Source organism: Neomonachus schauinslandi, chromosome 15 (genome assembly GCF_002201575.2).
Source record: "Neomonachus schauinslandi chromosome 15, ASM220157v2, whole genome shotgun sequence".
In the NCBI taxonomy this organism is placed as follows: domain Eukaryota; kingdom Metazoa; phylum Chordata; class Mammalia; order Carnivora; family Phocidae; genus Neomonachus; species Neomonachus schauinslandi.
Window position 1 is genome coordinate 20817941 of NC_058417.1, and position 18160 is coordinate 20836100.

Sequence of the window (18160 nt, forward strand, 5' to 3'; positions counted from 1 at the left end):
GTCATTTTGTCCAGAGAAGAATAGATGAATGAGAGAACAAAATGCTAACAGGGTAACAACATCCCCAGAAAATATACTCTAAACAAATCAGAAAAGACCTGAAGCCAGGGGAAAAGAAAGGGAAAGAAAGAAAAAAGAAAAAGAAAAAGATAAAAACAAACAAAGACAGAACAACAAAAAAAAAAACAGAATATGATCAAATATGATCAGGCTGGTGCATAAATCAGTGCCACACACTAGATTTTGGGTGTATTTTGGTCTGTTAGAAGAAGGTGCCTCCCAAAATTTTAAAGAAAGAAAAACTTATATATGTACAAAAATAAGGGTTGATATGATGAAGGGATGGAATATGATTGTAAAGATAAAAATTATAAAAAATTTTATAAAAGGAATTGATAAGAAGTTGTTTGAAAAAAGAAAGAAGAGGATTTAAGAAAAAAAAAGGGGGAGAATGTGATCAGGCAGAAGAGAAGAACAAAGCCATACATTAGAGATTTAGGGTATATTTTGATCTGTTAGAAGAAACTGTATCTCAAAATTTTAAAGAGAGAACAACTTATATATATATGCCAAAAATAAGGGTAACTACTATGAAGGGATAGAATATGACTCTAAAAATGAAAAATAAAAATGTTTTTTTAAAAAAGGGATTGAAGATGTTGGTTGAAAAAGGGAAAAAGAAAAATTCAAAAAAATAAAAAAAGACAGTTAAAAAAAAGAAATTAACTTTGAAAGACTAAAGAATCATGGTAAAAAAGCCATGGATTCTATGCGCATTATTCCCCTAGCGCTGGAGTTCTGCCGTTCTCATTGATCGGTAAACTTGGTCTTGGCTGGCTGTTCTCGCTGACCTTCTGGGGGAGGGGCCTGTTGCCATGGTTCCCAAGTGTCTTTGCAGGAGGCGGAATTGCCCTGCCTTTGCTGGTCCTGGCTAAGTAATCTGCTCGGGTTTGCTCTTGGGAGCTTTTGTTCCCTGCAAGCTTTCCGTACAGCTTTGGAGAACGAGAGTGAAAATGGTGGCCTCCCAATCTCTGCCTTGGAGGAGCCGAGAACTCGCGCCCCGCTCCTCAGTGCGCCCCCAGAGAAAAGCCGTCAGTCACTCCCGTCTCCCTAGTCTCTGGCCACACTCTGTGCTCACCCAGCCTGTGACCAAGCGTTTCTATCTCTGGCACCCAACCCCCTGTGGAGTCTCCAAACCCAGCAGATCCCTGCGGTGCACTCCTGCGCCGCTCCTCCCGGGGGAGGAAGGGGAGTCTCCCCGGATCTGCCGCTTGTTGGGTCCCTGCTGGAGGAGCAGTGGCCCGACTGTGCCGTGGATCACGGTTTATGGCAACCCCGAGCTGAGAGCCCACGCCTGGGCTCCGCCTCTGCAGCCGGCTTCCCTGCTCCGTTACCTGGGAGCTCTGCCACACTCAGGCACCCCCGGTCTTTCTGTGACCCCGAGGGTCCTGAGACCACACTGTCCCGGAGGGTTCCACCCCCCGCTTAGCCACCAGAGTGACGTCCCTCGGCGGAGCAGACTTTTAAATGTTCCGATTTTGTGCTCCGGGGCTCTATCACTTGCCAGAAGCGGCCGACGGAGGCCCCTCCCCCGCCGTCTATCCTCCCGAATATCACCTCAGATTCACTTCTCGGCACGTCCTACCTTCCAGAAAGTGGTCGCTTTTCTGTTCAGAGAGTTGTTACTATTCTTTTCTCCAATCTCCTGTTGAGTTTGTAGGTGTTCAGAATGGTTTGATCCCTATCCAGCTGAATTCCTGAGAGGAGACGAAATCCAGGTCTCTTGCTCCTCCGCCATCTTGCCATTTGTATTTTGTTTTTTTTAACTAAAACAGTTGACAATTTTATTTTCACATTTCATAATGCAAATAAATTTTTTTTTCTTGTCCCACTGCTCCTCTGCCAAAACTATTCTCTCACTGATAAGGAGGGGGAGCAAGTCTTCCTTGTCCTGCTGTTAGAGAACACCCAGAGTCATAGCACCATGGTCTCCTGCGGAAGTAGAACAAATAATATAAAATGATTTAAAGAGGCTCCCCTCTCTCCTTATCTGTCTGGTCGAGGCATTCCTGGCCAACTGGGCACCATCATGGGACAGGTGGGAGGTCTCATCACTGGGGGCCCAGGTATCAATGGCACAGTGGCCTCCCACAGGCAGCCTCACTCCAGGAGCCGGTCCTGCTGGCATCATTTGAGGAGGAGGAGGGCCCCCATAGGGGGTGCTGGCATATACTAGGGTAGGGAGGACTGGGGGAGTCCTGGAGGGAGATGGGATCGTTGCCCCTGCAGGAGGAGGAGCAGAGAATGGAGTAGGAGCTCTCTTTCCTTGTGGAAATGTAGTGGTTGTTTTGTCAATCAGGCCCTGAGCCTGCTCTTCCATTCATTTCTGATAGTAGTCTTTCACCTTCTCTTTGTGTTTCCTATGGCTGCAGTGGGTCTTCCTCACAGATGGAGAGTTCAGGGTGAGGTATGGGTCGCAGTAGTCACAATAAAACTTAGCCATGTTGCTCTGCACACCATTGGCCTCCTCTTTGTCTTTTTGACTGTTAAAAGGACTTGAGATTCCCCCATTCAGCTCATGTTGGGGAAAGGAAAAGGAAAAAAAAGGAAGAATTCATCATCTTTGTTTTTAGAATAGAAATAATTTACAGATGCCAAATATCATTTTGAGATGCAACATTGAAAACGAAAATGCACAGATTTTTTTTTTTAAGATTTATATATTTATTTGAGAGAGAGAGTGGGAGAGGGGCAGAGGGAGAGAGAGAATCTCAAGTAGACTGCCTGCTGAGTGCAGAGCCAGATGAAGAGCTCTATCTCAAGACCCTGAGATCATGATCTGAGCCGAAATCAAGAGTCAGACACTCAACCAACTGAGCCACCCAGGTGCCCCCAAAATGGGACAGGTTTTTAATGGTAGTTCATTTCTGATTTTATAACTTTATTTTTATTTATTTATTTTAAAGATTTTATTTATTTATTTGACAGAGAGAGACAGCGAGAGAAGGAACACAAGAAGGGGGAGTGGGAGAGGGAGAAGCAGTCTCCCGGCCGAGCAGGGAGCCCGATTCGGGGCCCGATCCCAGGACCCTGGAATCATGACCCGAGCCGAAGGCAGATCCCCAACCGAATGAGCCACCCAGGTACCCCCCATTTCTGATTTTAAAAGAGGGTATTTCTGATATATTAAAATTGCCTCAAAAGCAAGAGAATGGCATCAGAGAGGCCTGGGCTCATAACTTGACCTGGGCACTTGTTGGCTGTGAGATCTTAGGCAAGGTACTGCACTTTTCTGAGCCTCAGCTTCCTCATCTGTAGAGTGGGGTAGGGCAGAGGACAGTAATCCTTTCTCCGTAGGGTTGTTAGAGAAATTAATGCATTACAGCACAAAAGGATCCCCACTCCGCCTTGTCCTCATTCTTTTCTCTTTGTTGCTCCTCCCATGATTCTTCCCCTCCCTGATCCACCTTTCTGGTCCACGTCTTAACTTGCCAGAGGGCACTCCAGGGCAGAGCTCACAGCTGCTTTCCTTCATTAGCACCAGACAAGCAGGGAACTCCTTCTGGAGGCAAACCCATTGGTCTCGCTTTCATCTTCCTTATCAAGCCAGGGTGATGAAATCGAATGATCCGAGACATGTACCTGCGCTGTCAACCACTGGAATTTAATCAGAACTCACAGACCAGGTTTTTGGGTTTGGCAATTGGGGAGCTCAAGACATTCTGGCTTTACCCACTTTGTGCTGCTTTCCCCGATATTGCAAATACTTTTGGATGCTTATTTTTTGTAGGAAAGCACGGAATGAATATCAGCCTTTTTAATAAAAGTTCCCGTGGAGAGGTGATTGCATCTCTGGAAGCTAGTTGCCACTTCAGAGATGAATGGTGCAGGTTTTCAGCAAAGAACCTAATTAAACAAGCTCAAGAAAGCCCCAAATGAATGTGCCTCCGTGGGGCCACAAGACCCTGGTTTCAGGGGCAAAGAGGGGGGCCCTGATGCCAATTGAATGAAATAAACATTTTCACCCCACTGCTCGCTCAAAAGGCCCCAAGGACTCCTCTGTTGGTGGGTTCCCATTGGGGACCATGCCTGGAATCAGGGAGTGGGACAGGGGCCAGGACTCCCTAAATCCTTTTCCTCTAATAGTACGGGGGAGTACTAATCAGAAGCCATTTGTTTAGCAAATTAATTTCCTAATTCATTTAATCAATGAATAATTGTCATGTAAATTTTTAAGTTATAGAATAGGTAAGATATTTGCGTAGTTCAAAATTCAAGAGGTACACTGTAAAAGTCCCCCTCCAACCCACTCCCCCACCGAAGGCCTGGAGGCAAGCAACAGTACCAGTTTCTTATACCTCCTTCCAGAGAAATACTGGACACAGAAAAGCTGTACCTATTTTTCCCCCCTGGGCCTGTTTTTTTTTTTTTTAATTCATATAAATGTTAGTCATTTATAAGCTCAGCCCTGAACCTTCATTTTTTTTAAACTTAATAATAAATCCTGGAATATTTTCAAAAATTGCATAAAAGCCCTCATTCTTCTTTTTTATGGTTGGTTGTAGTCCACTGTGTGGAAGCATCACGACTTTTTTGTGATCTCCTGTTGAGAGACACCTGGTTTGCTTCCATTCTTCTGCTATTACAGATAACACTGCAGTGAATAACCCTGAATAAATGCCATTTCATACATGGGCAAGTCGATCTGTAAGATATGTTCCTAGAGGGGAATTGCTGGGTGAAAAAGTAAATACCTTTGTAATTTTGAACCAATATGGCGAAATTGCCCTGTGTAAAGGTTGGATCAATTTACACTCCCATCAGCAAAGTGAAAGAGTGTTTTCAATACGCAAGCATATTTAATTGAGTGTGTATTCTGTTCATTGTACATCGGGTGGTTAAAAAGGTGGAACCAACCTCTAATGGCTTTCCTTTGCTCTTAGGTAAAGAGCAACCTCCTTCCAGGCACCTTGCATGACCCCGAGCCTCATTGCTTTCCTCTTTCCTTGCCTGACTCACTACCCTCAGGCACATCCAACTTTCTTTAGTTTCTCAAACATACCAAGCTCCTTCCCTTCACATGATCTTTGTACATGGTTGCCAGATGCTTAGAAGGCCCATTCTCCCTTCTCCTCACCTAGTTAACCACTTTTAATCCTCAGCACTCAGCTCAGTCACACTCCCTCTTGGACACCCTTCCCTGACCTCCATGACTAATTCTCTACAACTAGGTATAAGCTCCCCAGCACCGTGTATTTCTCCTTCAAGGCCCAGAAGCTATTTATTAAAAAGGCTGATATTCAGCCATTTCATTTCTGAGATTATTCAGTTAATGTCAGTATTTTGTGCTGATCTGTGAGCTCCAGGAAGGCAGGGACCATGTCTGTTTTGTTCCTCCTTGTATCTCCAGAGCTTAGCACTGTGCCTGGTACCTAACAGACACTCAGTAAATATTTCTTATTCGGATTTATTCAATAAGATCAATGACTATTAAGTATCAACTATGTGCAGGAACTGTTCTAGGTCCTGGGAATCTATTAGTGAATAAAACACAAAATTCCTACTTTTGCAATGCTAAATATTCTGATGGTGGTTGGGGGAAGGAGTATACAGTAAATAAATACATAAACTATAAATATATAATATGTTAGATTGTGATACATGCTATGAAAAGAAATAAAGCAGGGTAAAGAAGTAGTAGGATTGGGAGTCTTCAGGAAGTTCTTTTAAATAAGGTAATATTTGAGCAGAGACCTGAATGAAATGAGGAAGTGAGCTATGTGGCTATTTGGGAGAAGAGCATTCCAGGCTAAGGGAATGGCAAAGACCTTGAGGCAGGTCCATAATAGGTGTGTTAGAGGAACAGTAAGAGGACCAGCATAGTTGGAATCGAATAAGCAAGAGGAAGTGAATGATAATGGACAGATGAGTGAAGGACCCACTGGCATGTGGTGGAAAAGGTGAAATTTACAAGGGGAAAAACTGTTAAATCAAAATTGACAAGAGTCTTCAACATATGGTATGGGGGCAAATGGACATCTACATACAAAAAGTTGGACGTTGACCTACACCTCCCATCATCTACAAAAATTAAAATGGATCAGGAACCAAAATGCAAAACTTAGAACTATAAAGCTTCTAGAAAAAATCGTAGGAGAACCATCTTTGTGATTTTGAGTTAGGCAAAGACTTCTTAGATACAACACCAAAAGTATGATCTGTAAAAGGAAAAAAATTGTAAATTGGACGTCTTCAAAAGACACTGTTAGCAAAATGGGAAGACAAGTCATAAACTTGGGAAAAATCATTGCAGACTGCACAACTGATAAATGACTTGTATATAAAGATCTCTTAAAAACTCAACAGTAACAAAGCTAACAACACAATTTTATTTTATTTTTTTCAAGATTTTATTTATTTATTTGACAGAGACACAGTGAGAGAGGGAACACAAGCAGGGGGAGTGGGAGAGGGAGAAGCAGACTTCCTGCTGAGCAGGGAGCCCGATGTGGACTCGATCCCAGGACCCTGAGATCATGACCCGAGCCGAAGGCAGACGCTTAACGACTGAGCCACCCAGGTGCCCCAAACAACACAATTTTAAAAGGGCAAAGACTTGAACAGCTACTTCACCAAAGAAGATATATGAGTGGCAAAAAATATGGATGGCAGGATATATGGATAAGTACATGAAAAGTACATTAATTAGTAATTAATGAAATACAGATCAAAACCGCAGTGTTATATGACTATCCATCTTTTAGAATGCCTAAAATAAAAAGTATTGATAATATAGGGGTGTCTGGGTGGCTCAGTCAATTAAGCAGCTGACTCTTGATCTCAGCACAGGTCTTTTTTTTTTTAAAGATTTTATTTATTTATTTGACAGAGAGAGAGACAGCGAGAGCAGGAACACAAGCAGGGGGAGTGGAAGAGGGAGAAGCAGGCCTCCCGCGGAGCAGGGAGCCCGAAGCGAGGCTCAATCCCAGGACGCTGGGATCATGACCTGAGCTGAAGGCAGACGCTTAACGACTGAGCCACCCAGGCGCCTTTCAGCACAGGTCTTGATCTCAGGGTCGTGAGTTCGGGCCCATGTTGGGCTCCGCTCTGGGTGTGGAGCCTACTTAAAAAATATAAAAAATAAAATAAAAATAAAAAGTATTGACAGGGGTGCCTGGGTGGCTCAGTTGGTTAAGCGACTGCCTTCGGCTCAGGTCATGATCCCGGAGTCCCTGGATTGAGTCCCGCATCGGGCTCCCTGCTCGGCAGGGAGTCTGCTTCTCCCTCTGACCCTCCTCCCTCTCATGCTCTCTGTCTCTCATTCTCTCTCTCTCAAATAAATAAATAAAATCTTTAAAAATAAATAAATAAATAAATAATAAAAAGTATTGACAATACAACTGCTGGTGTAACTGGAATTCTTATACCTTGCTGGTGGCAATGCAAAAATGCTACAGCCACTTTAGAAATCATTTCGGCAGTTCCTTATAAAGTTAACATACATCCAGCATGTGACCCAGAAGTCTCCCTCCTACAGAAATGATAATGATGATCACACAAAACCTGTATGTGAATGATTATAGCTGTGTTATTCGTAACTGCCCCAAATTGGAAACAACCTAAATAGTCCTTAATTGAGCAATATGTAGACAAACTTGGCACATCCATACAATGAAATACCACTTCACAATGAAAACAAGTGGATTCCTGATACATCCAATAACATGGATGAATGTCAAATGCCTTATGCTAAGTGAAAGAAGCCAGACTCAAGTCTGTATGCTGAATGATTCCATTTGACATTTTGGAAATGGTAAAACTATGGGGACAGAAAATTGATCAGTGCTTGCCAAACATCTGAGATCAAAATCTAAGCCACATGAGAGATCTGAGCTTCTGTTTCTTCATGTAAAATGGGGGTGATTATACCCACCTCTGAAGGTGTTGTGAGCACTCAATGCCAAAATATATGAAATATTTGGAAAACTGCTAGTCCTCAAGAAATGTTCATTCTCTCTCCCTTCCCTTCTCCTACTTTCAGAATATTGCTTTTACAGATGGCCAATCCCTTCCATTAAGTGTCAATTTGACTAGTATGCCTCATGGAGGGGCCTCTTGTCTTTAGATTCTGGAGGCACCTTCCTTGCCCTCTAGGTATCAACAGCTGTTACTGGCATATATTGACTGTGACTTGAGTGGTGACACCAGCTGGAATCCAACCTGGGGTTCAGATGTGTTCGAAGACTGAATGGGATGACTTTCCAGAACCCTATTTACACGAAGGATGGAACCTCCCCGAGAACTTGTCCTAAGGGAAGAAGAAGATACAGCCATGGATAATGAATGAGTAGGAAGGAGCCCTTAAGAATGACTGAGGCAGGGAAAGAGAGCTGGGACTCTGATGATCTCTCAAATTTGCATACCTGCCCAGCTTCCCTTGAACTGTTTAGGGACCCCCTCTCAAAGGAGTGTAATGCAAAGAGGGGTTATTGCAAAGAGGGGTTCTCTTCCTCTTTGCACCAGAAAACCCTGCAACTTTAGTACTTCAATGGCTATGACAGGAGATTGTGGTGTCTATTGGCCATGGTGGTGCCCTGTGATAATTTTGTGAAGAAACCAGGGCTCAGCAGGAAAGGATTTAACTATGGACACACAGGAAAAATCTCCAGGGAACTTCCAGAAGTACATGGGCATTAAGGAACAAGGGGCTGGGAATTTTGAGTTGTTATTCTTATTGGAGCCTTCTATATCCATAGCCTGGTAGGATCTTCTCCCTACTTCTCCCCACCTTTCCTTTTGATGATTGTCATTTAATGTGTACAGATGGTTGTGATCCTTCGAATGTGGCCAGGTATTTGAAGACAAGCCCGAAGGAGGTCTTCGTGAACAGAAATTTGGTTACCAGACACCTGTTTAGCATCTCCTGAGTGTATACTATAGACAGAACCCTGCTACGTTCTAGCAGGAGGTGCCAGTCCTATCCCGGGATAGTGCCTCTTGTTGGGGGCAATCACACAGGAAACAACTTTAGAATTATGGTATAATAACATATGTTCTCATGCAGAGACTAAGGGCAATGGGCTCTAGGCTTGGGAGTTGCTTGCTACCCCATATTACTTGCAGCTGTTTTTATTCCTGGCTACACACTAGAATCATCTGGAGGGAGGGGTTTCAGAACTCTGAGACCTGGGTCCCACCCAAGACCAATTCAATGGAAATCTGTAGGTAGAGGCCTGCTACTGATATTTTTAAAAAGCTAATAGGTGATTTTATTTTCTTCATATTTTTAGGAGCATTTTCCAATTCATTAAGACAAAACATATTAAACAGGACACAAACAGAGGCAGATTGAAGAACATTCTGCATTTCTTTTTTTTTTTTAAAGATTTTATTTATTTATTTATTTTAGACAGAGAGAATGAGAGAGAGCACATGAGAGGGGAGGGTCAGAGGGAGAAGCAGACTCCCCACCGAGCAGGGAGCCCGATGCGGGACTCGATCCAGGGACTCTAGGATCATGAACCGAGCCGAAGGCAGTCGCCCAACCAAATGAACCATCCAGGCACCCACATTCTGCATTTCTAAGCTTTGTAAAAATTCAAAAAATGAGGGGCACCTGGGTAGCTCAGGTCTTGATCTCAGGGCCATGAGATCAAGCCTTGCATCAGGCTCCCCACTCAGTGCAGACTCTGCTTGAGATTCTTTCTCTCTCCCCCTCTGCTCCTCCCCCTGCTCTCACGTGCTTTCTCTCTCTCTGAAATAAATAAATAAAATCTTTTTAAAAAATTCAAAAATGGGATTCTCGCCCTTTTAAGTACTATATTTTTTCAGTAACAAACTGCTTTAAATATTAAGTGCTGTACAAGAAATGAATCGAAGATAAACTTTATAAATACACAGACAGATATTCCTTTTCTTTCTTTCTTTCTTTTTTTTTTTTTTAGAGTGAGTGAGAGTAGGAGTGGGAGGGGCAGAGGGAGAGAGCAAGAGAGAGAATCTCAAGCAGACTCCAGGCCATTCACGGAGCCCAATGAGGGGCTCGTTCCAGGATCCTGAGAATATGACTTGAGCTGAAACCAAGGGTTGGAGGCTCAACCCATGCTCTTCCCACACAGGTAGATATTTTATGTTTTTTTAAGATTTTATTTATTTATTTGGGAGAGAGAGAGAATGAGAGACAGAGAGCATGAGAGGGAGGAGGGTCAGAGGGAGAAGCAGACTCCCTGCCGAGCAGGGAGCCCGATGCGGGACTCGATCCCGGGACTCCAGGATCATGACCTGAGCCGAAGGCAGTTGCTTAACCAACTGAGCCACCCAGGCGCCCTCACAGGTAGATATTTTTAAGATTAGAATTTACATAATGTGGGTTGCCTGGGTCGCTCAGGTGGTTAAGCATCTGCCTTCGGCTCAGGTCATGATCTCGGAGTCCCGAGATGAGCCCCACATCAGGCTCCCTGCTCAGTGGGGAGTCTGCTTCTCCCTCTCCCTCTCACCCTGCTTGGGCTCTCTCTCGCTCTCTCTCTGTTTCTCAAATAAATAAATAAATAATCTTTAAAAAAAAGAATTTATATATATATATTTTTTTAGATTTTATTTATTTATCTGAGACAGAGAGAATGAGAGAGACAGAAAGCACATGAGAGGGGGGAGGGTCAGAGGGAGAAGCAGGCTCCCTGCCGAGCAGGGAGCCCGATGCGGGACTCGATCCAGGGACTCCAGGATCATGACCTGAGCCGAAGGCAGTCGCTTAACCAACTGAGCCACCCAGGCGCCCGAATTTATATATTGTTAAAACAGTGTGCTTGGGGCACTTGGGTGGCTCAGTTGGTTAAGTGTCTGCCTTCAGCTCAGGTCATGACCTCAAGGTCCTGGGATCAAGCCCCATGTTGGGTTCCTTGCTCAGCGGGAGCCTGCTTCTCCCTCTCTCTCTGCCTGCCGCTCCCCCTGCTTGTGCTCTCTCTCTCTCAAATAAATAAATAATTAATCTTAAAAAAAAAACAAAACAGTGTGCTCAATTTATCCTACTGTCTGAGGTTGGAAGAATCCTGGGATAACTTAAGATTAAAAAAAAAAACGAATTTGGTAGTGAAAATATTATTTTATCCTGACACCACAGGCAAAAAATAAAACCATGATCTTCTTTCTAGAAACGTCCTGTTTTTTGTGTAATTATGGCCAACCACCTCATTTCAAAATATTTAATTCATTTTATCTAAGCTTCTTTACGCCAACAATGCAATACAGTGAAAATTCTTTTCAGCAATAAATAGCAACATTAAAATAAATAAAACCTCCTGAATATTTTAAGTGATGTAAAATTTTTTTATTTATTTAATATTTATATAACTTCTAAAAATAATACAAACATACATAAAATTACTTATTTTTTTCTTTTCTTTTTTTTTTAAAGATTTTATTTATTTATTAGAGAGAGACAGAGAGCACAAGCAGGGGGAGTGGCAGACAGAGGGAGAAGCAGACTCCCCACTGAGCAGGGAGCCCGATGCAGGGCTTGATCCCAGGACTCTGGGATCATGACCTGAGCCGGAGGCAGATGCTTAACTGACTGAGCTACCCAGGCGCCCCTCTTTTATTTTCTTTTTTTTTTTAAGATTTTATTTATTTATTTGAGAGAGAGAGAGAGTGAGCGGGGGCGAGGGGGTTGTGGAGAGGAGTAGAGGGAGTGGAAGAAGCAGGCTCCCCACTGAGCAGGGAGCCTGATGCCGGGCTCGATCCCAGGACCCTGGGATCATGACCTGAGCCGAAGGCAGACGCTAATGACTGAGCCACCCAGGCTCCCCTAATGTTACTTATTTTTTCTGAAGAGATTATCAGTGAAGGAATTTATTGCTACTTATAATCTTTTTAATATTATTATTAACATTCTATTCCATTCAATGTAATACTCAATATAACATTGGTGATTCCATTTTCACAAGCGCTAGTCAAAAAGGTGCAGTGATATGAGATTCTAGTTATAAGAACTGTTTTTACTGAAAATTCAGTGTGCAAATTTGATCTCCTGAGAACTGGGCAGGATTCACAAAACCACCTTCAGTGTAATTGCCTCCTCATAAGATTTATCACAAATATCCTGAAAGGGTTTACAAGCACTATAAATAAAATACTGTGGCACTTGCCATGTCAGAATTAGACCCACGCACAGCAGACGTCACAGCGGTGTACTGAGGACGGCTAACACCGGTCTTCCAGGGCTGATGGTTAAATACTCAAAAACTTTGCAAGCAGTCTGTTCAACTATTAGTAATGGGAAATCTTCCATAGTGAGAGTAATTTCACCGCAGAAATCAGCAGATGCTACACATCAGGGCACCTTCAAGAGCCCATTGACCAGAACCTGCTACACCTAGGACAGTATTTGTGATTTTACCTAGATTTATCATATTTTGAAAAGCAGCTCCTGCCACCCCTAATCTGCCCTACCTTTTCCCCGGGGACACAAGGAGCTATGATTCAATGAGCACAATACTAAGCCTACTGCAGGCCCATGTGACAGAGGCCCAAGTGTCCCTCTTTTTCCATTAGCTGTGTTAGGCCAAGTCCCCCTAGTCCTGGAATGACACCCTGTGGGTGCATTAGGAGGATTTCCTTGATAACATGTATCCCATTTACTTTGAGCCTGGTCATTTATCATGTATGTATACATGTTAACATATTTGTCCTCCCCATGGATTCGGGTAGAGAAACCTGAATGGGGAAGCTGCCTGATAAGAAAGTCTCTAGAGGGGGCGGAGCAAGATGGCGGAGGAATAGGAGACCTGGATTTCGTCTCCTCTCAGGAATTCAGCTGGATAGGGATCAAACCATTCTGAACACCTACAAACTCAACAGGAGATCGAAGAAAAGAAGAGCAACAACTCTCTCATCAGAAAAGCGACCACTTTCTGGAAGGTAGGACGTGCAGAGAAGTGAATCCGAGGCGATATTCGGGAGGATAGACGGCGGGGGAGGGGCCTCCGTCGGCCGCTTCTGGCAAGTGATAGAGCCGCGGAGCACAAAATCGGAACTTTTAAAAGTCCGCTCCACCGAGGGACGTCACTCTGGTGGCTAAGCGGGGGGTGGAACCCTCCGGGACAGTGTGGTCTCAGGACCCACGGGGTCACAGAAAGACCGGGGGTGCCTGAGTGCGGCCAAGCTCCCAGGTATCGGAGCGGGGAAGCCGGCTGCAGAGACGGAGCCAAGGCGCGGGCTCTCAGCTCAGGGTTGCCATAAACCGTGATCCACGGCACAGTCGGGCCCCTGCTCCTCCAGCAGGGACCCAACAAGCGGCAGATCCGGGGAGACTCACCTTCTTCCCCCGGGAGGAGCGGCGCAGGAGTGCGCCGCAGGGATCTGCTGGGTTTGGAGACTCCACCCGGGGTCGGGTGCCAGAGATAGAAACGCGCGGTCACAGGCCGGGTGAGCACGGAGTGCGGCTGGAGACCGGGGAGACGGGAGTGACTGACGGCTTTTCTCTGGGGACTCACTGAGAAGCGGGGCCCCGAGTTCTCGGCTCCTCCGGGGCGGAGATTGGAAGGCCGCCATTTTCACTCTCCGCCTCCAAAGCTGTACGGAAAGCTCGCAGGGAACAAAAGCCCGGGAAAGCAAACCCGAGCAGATTACTTAGCCGGGAGGGGGCAAGGGCGGGGCAATTCTGCCTCCGGCAGAGACATTTGGAAACCACGGCAACAGGCCCCTCCCCAGAAGATCAGCGAGAACAGCCAGCCAAGGCCAAGTTTACCGATCAGTGAGAACGGCAGAACTCCAGTGCTAGGGGACTACTGCACATAGAATTCATGGCTTTTTTACCATGATTCTTTAGTCTTTCAAAGTTAATTTTTTTTTTAACTGTCTTTTTTTCTTTTTTTTTCTTTTTGAATTTTTCTTTTTCCCTTTTTCAACCAACATCTTATCAATCCCTTTTTTTAAAAAAAAAAACATTTTTATTTTTCATTTTTAGAGTCATATTCTATCCCTTCATAGTAGTTACCCGTATTTTTGGCTTATATATATAAGTTGTTCTCTCTTTAAAATTTTGAGATAGTTTCTTCTAACAGATTAAAATATACCCTAAATCTCTAGTATATGGTGTTTTCTATTCCCCTGCCTGATCACATCCTCTCCCTTTTTTTCTTCTTTTTTTAAATCCTCTTCTTTCTTTTTTTCAAACAACTTCTTATCAATTCCTTTTATAAAATTTTTTATAATTTCCATCTTTACAGTCATATTCCATCCCTTCATCATATCAACCCTTATTTTTGTACATATATAAGTTTTTCTTTCTTTAAAATTTTGGGAGGCACTTTCTTCTAAAAGACCAAAATACACCCCAAATCTAGTGTGTGGAACTGATCTATATACCAGCCTGATCATATTTGATCACATTCTGGTTTTTTTTTTGTTGTTGTTGTTGTTTTGTTTTGTTTGTTTTTGTTTTTATCTTTATCTTTTTCTTTTTTTCTTTTTCTTTTTCTTTTTCCTCTCTTTCCCTTTCTTTTCCCACTGCTTCAAGTCTTTTCTGATTTGTTTAGAGTATATTTTCTGGGGACGTTGCTACTCTGCTAGCATTTTGTTCTCTCATTAATCTATTCTCCTCTGCACAAAATGACAAGACGGAAAAAATCACCTCAACAAAAAGAACAAGAGGTAGTACCGACTGCCAGGGACCTACTCAATACAGACATTAGTACAATGTCAGATCTAGAGTTCAGAATCATCACTTTAAAGATACTAGCTGGGCTTGAAAAAAATATGGAAGTTATTAGAGAAACCCTTTCTGGAGAAGTAAAAGAACTAAAATCCAACCAAGTAGAAATCAAAAAGGCCATTAATGAGGTGCAATCAAAAATGGGGGTGCTAACTGCTAGAATAAATGAGGCAGAAGAGAGAATCAGTAATATAGAAGATGAAATGATGGAAAATAAAGAAGCTGAGAAAAAGAGAGATAAACAACTACTGGATCACGAGGGCAGAATTCGAGAGATAAGCGATACCATAAGATGAAACAACATTAGAATAATTGGGATCCCAGAAGAAGAAGAAAGAGAGAGAGGGGCAGAAGGTATAATGGAGCAAATTATAGCAGAGAACTTCCCTAATTTGGGAAAGGAAACAGGCATGAAAATCCAGGAAGCACAGAGAACCCCTCTCAAAATCAATAAAAATAGGTCAACACCCCGACATCTAATAGTAAAACTTACGAGTCTCATAGACAAAGAGAAAATCCTGAAAGCAGCTCGGGAGAAGAGATATGTAACCTACAAGGGTAGAAACATTAGATTGGCAACAGACCTATGCACAGAGACCTGGCAGGCCAGAAAGGACTGGCAGGATATCTTCAGAGCACTAAATGAGAAAAATATGCAGCCAAGAATACTCTATCCAGCTAGGCTGTCATTGAAAAATTGAAGGAGAGATAAAAAGCTTCCAGGACAAACAAAAACTAAAGGAATTTGCAAACACAAAACCAGCCCTACAGGAAATCTTGAAAGGGGTCCTCTAAGCAAAGAGAGAGCCTAAAAGCAATATAGACCAGAAAGGAACACAGACAATATACAGTAACAGTCACCTTACAGGCAATACAATGGCACTAAATTCCTATCTTTTAATAGTTACCCTGAATGTAAATGGGCTAAATGCCCCAATCAAAAGACACAGGCTATCAGACTGGATTAAAAAACAAGACCCATCGATATGCTGTCTGCAAGAGACTCATTTTAGAACCAAAGACACCCCCAGATTGAAAGTGAGGGGGTGGAAAACCATTTACCATGCTAATGGACACCAAAAGAAAGCTGGGGTGGCAATCCTTATATCAGACAAATTAGATTTTAAACCAAAGACTGTAATAAGAGATGAGGAAGGACACTATATCCTACTTAAAGGGTCTATCCAACAAGATCTAACAATTGTAAATATCTATGCCCCTAACATGGGAGCGGCCAATTATAAGAGGCAATTAATAACAAAAGCAAAGAAACACATCGACAACAATGCAATAATAGTGGGGGACTTTAACACCCCCCTCACTGAAATGGACAGATCATCTAAGCAAAAGATCAACAAGGAAATAAAGACTTTAAATGACACACTGGACCAAATGGACTTCACAGATATATACAGAACATTCCATCCCAAAGCAACAGAATACACATTCTTCTCCAGTGTCCATGGAACATTCTCCAGAATAGATCACATCCTAGGTCACAAATCAGGTCTCAACTGGTACCAAAAGATTGGGATCATTCCCTGCCTATTTTCATAACACAATGCTTTGAAACTAGAACTCAATCACAAGAGGAACGTTGGAAAGAACTCAAATACATGGAGGCTAAAGAGCATCCTACTAAAGAATGAATGGGTCAACCAAGAAATTGAAGAAGAATTTTTAAAAATTCATGGAAACAAATGAAAATGAAAACACAACTGTCCAAAATCTTTGGGATGCAGCAAAGGCAGTCCTAAGAGGAAAGTATATAGCAATACAAGCCTTTCTCAAGAAACAAGAAAGGTCTCAAATACACAACCTAACCCTACACCTAAAGGAGCTGGAGAAAGAACAGCAAATAAAGCCTAAACCCAGCAGGAGAAAAGAAATAATAAAGATCAGAGCCGAAATCAATGAAATAGAAACTAAAAGAACAGTAGAACAGATCAATGAAACTAGGAGCTGGTTCTTTGAAAGAATTAACAAGATTGATAAACCCCTGGCCTGACTTATCAAAAAGAAAAGAGAAATGACCCAAATCAACAAAATCATGAATGAACGAGGAAAGATCACAACCAACACCAAAGAAATACAAACAATTATAAGAACATATTATGAGCAACTCTATGCCAGCAAATTAGATAACCTGGAAGAAATGGATGCATTCCTAGAGATGTATCAACTACCAAAACTGAACCAGGAAGAAATAGAAAACCCGAACAGACCTATAACCACTAAGGAAATTGAAGCAGTCATCAAAAATCTCCCAACAAACAAAAGCCCAGGGCCAGATGGCTTCCCAGGGGAATTCTACCAAACATTTCAAGAAGAATTAATACCTATTCTTCTGAAACTGTTCCAAAAAATAGAAATGGAAGGAAAGCTTCCAAACTCGTTTTATGAGGCCACCATTACCTTGATCCCAAAACCAGACAAAGACCCCATCAAAAAGGAGAATTATAGACCAATATCCTTGATGAACATGGATACAAAAATTCTCACCAAAATACTAGCCAATAGGATCCAACAGTACATTAAAAGGATTATTCACCACGACCAAGTGGGATTTATCCCTGGGCTGCAAGGTTGGTTCAACATCCGCAAATCAATCAACATGATACAATACATTAAAAAAGAAAGAACAAGAATCATATGATCCTCTCAATAGATGCAGAAAAGGCATTTGACAAAGTACAGCATCCTTTCTTGATCAAAACTCTTCAGAGTATAGGGATAGAGGGTACATACCTCAATATCATAAAAGCCATCTATGAAAAACCTACAGCGAATATCATTCTCAATGGGGAAAAACTGAGAGCTTTCCCCCTAAGGTCAGGAACGCGGCAGGGATATCCACTATCACCACTGCTATTCAACATAGTATTAGAAGTCCTAGCCACAGCAATCAGACAACAAAAAGAATCAAAGGCATCCAAATCGGCAAAGAAGAAGTCAAACTCTCACTCTTTGCAGATGATATGATACTTTATGTGGAAAACCCAAAAGACTCCACCCCAAAACTGCTAGAACTCATACAGGAATTCAGTAAAGTGGCAGGATATAAAATCAATGCACAGAAATCAGTGGCATTCCTATACACCAACAACAAGACAGAAGAAAGAGAAATTAAGGAGTCAATCCCATTTACAATTGCACCCAAAACTATAAGATACCTAGGAATAAATCTAATCAAAGAGGCAAAGGATCTGTACTCAGAAAACTATAAAATACTCATGAAACAAATTAAGGAAGACACAAAGAAATGGAAAAACGTTCCATGCTCATGGATTGGAAGAACAAATATTGTGAAGATGTCAATGCTACCTAGAGCAATCTACACATTCAATGCAATCCCCATCAAAATACCATCCACTTTTTTCGAAGAAATGGAACAAATAATCCTAAAATTTGTATGGAACCAGAAAAGACCCTGAATAGCCAGAGGAATGTTGA

General features: G+C 42.6%; 1 protein-coding gene and 1 pseudogene across 1 annotated transcript in view; both read right to left on the reverse strand.

The window, feature by feature from the left end:
- ASIC2 (acid sensing ion channel subunit 2) overlaps nt 1–18160 on the reverse strand; it is a 1092913-nt gene that overhangs the window by 305281 nt on the left and 769472 nt on the right. The window lies entirely within an intron of this gene.
- On the reverse strand, nt 2047–2503 carry LOC110593234 (annotated as a pseudogene).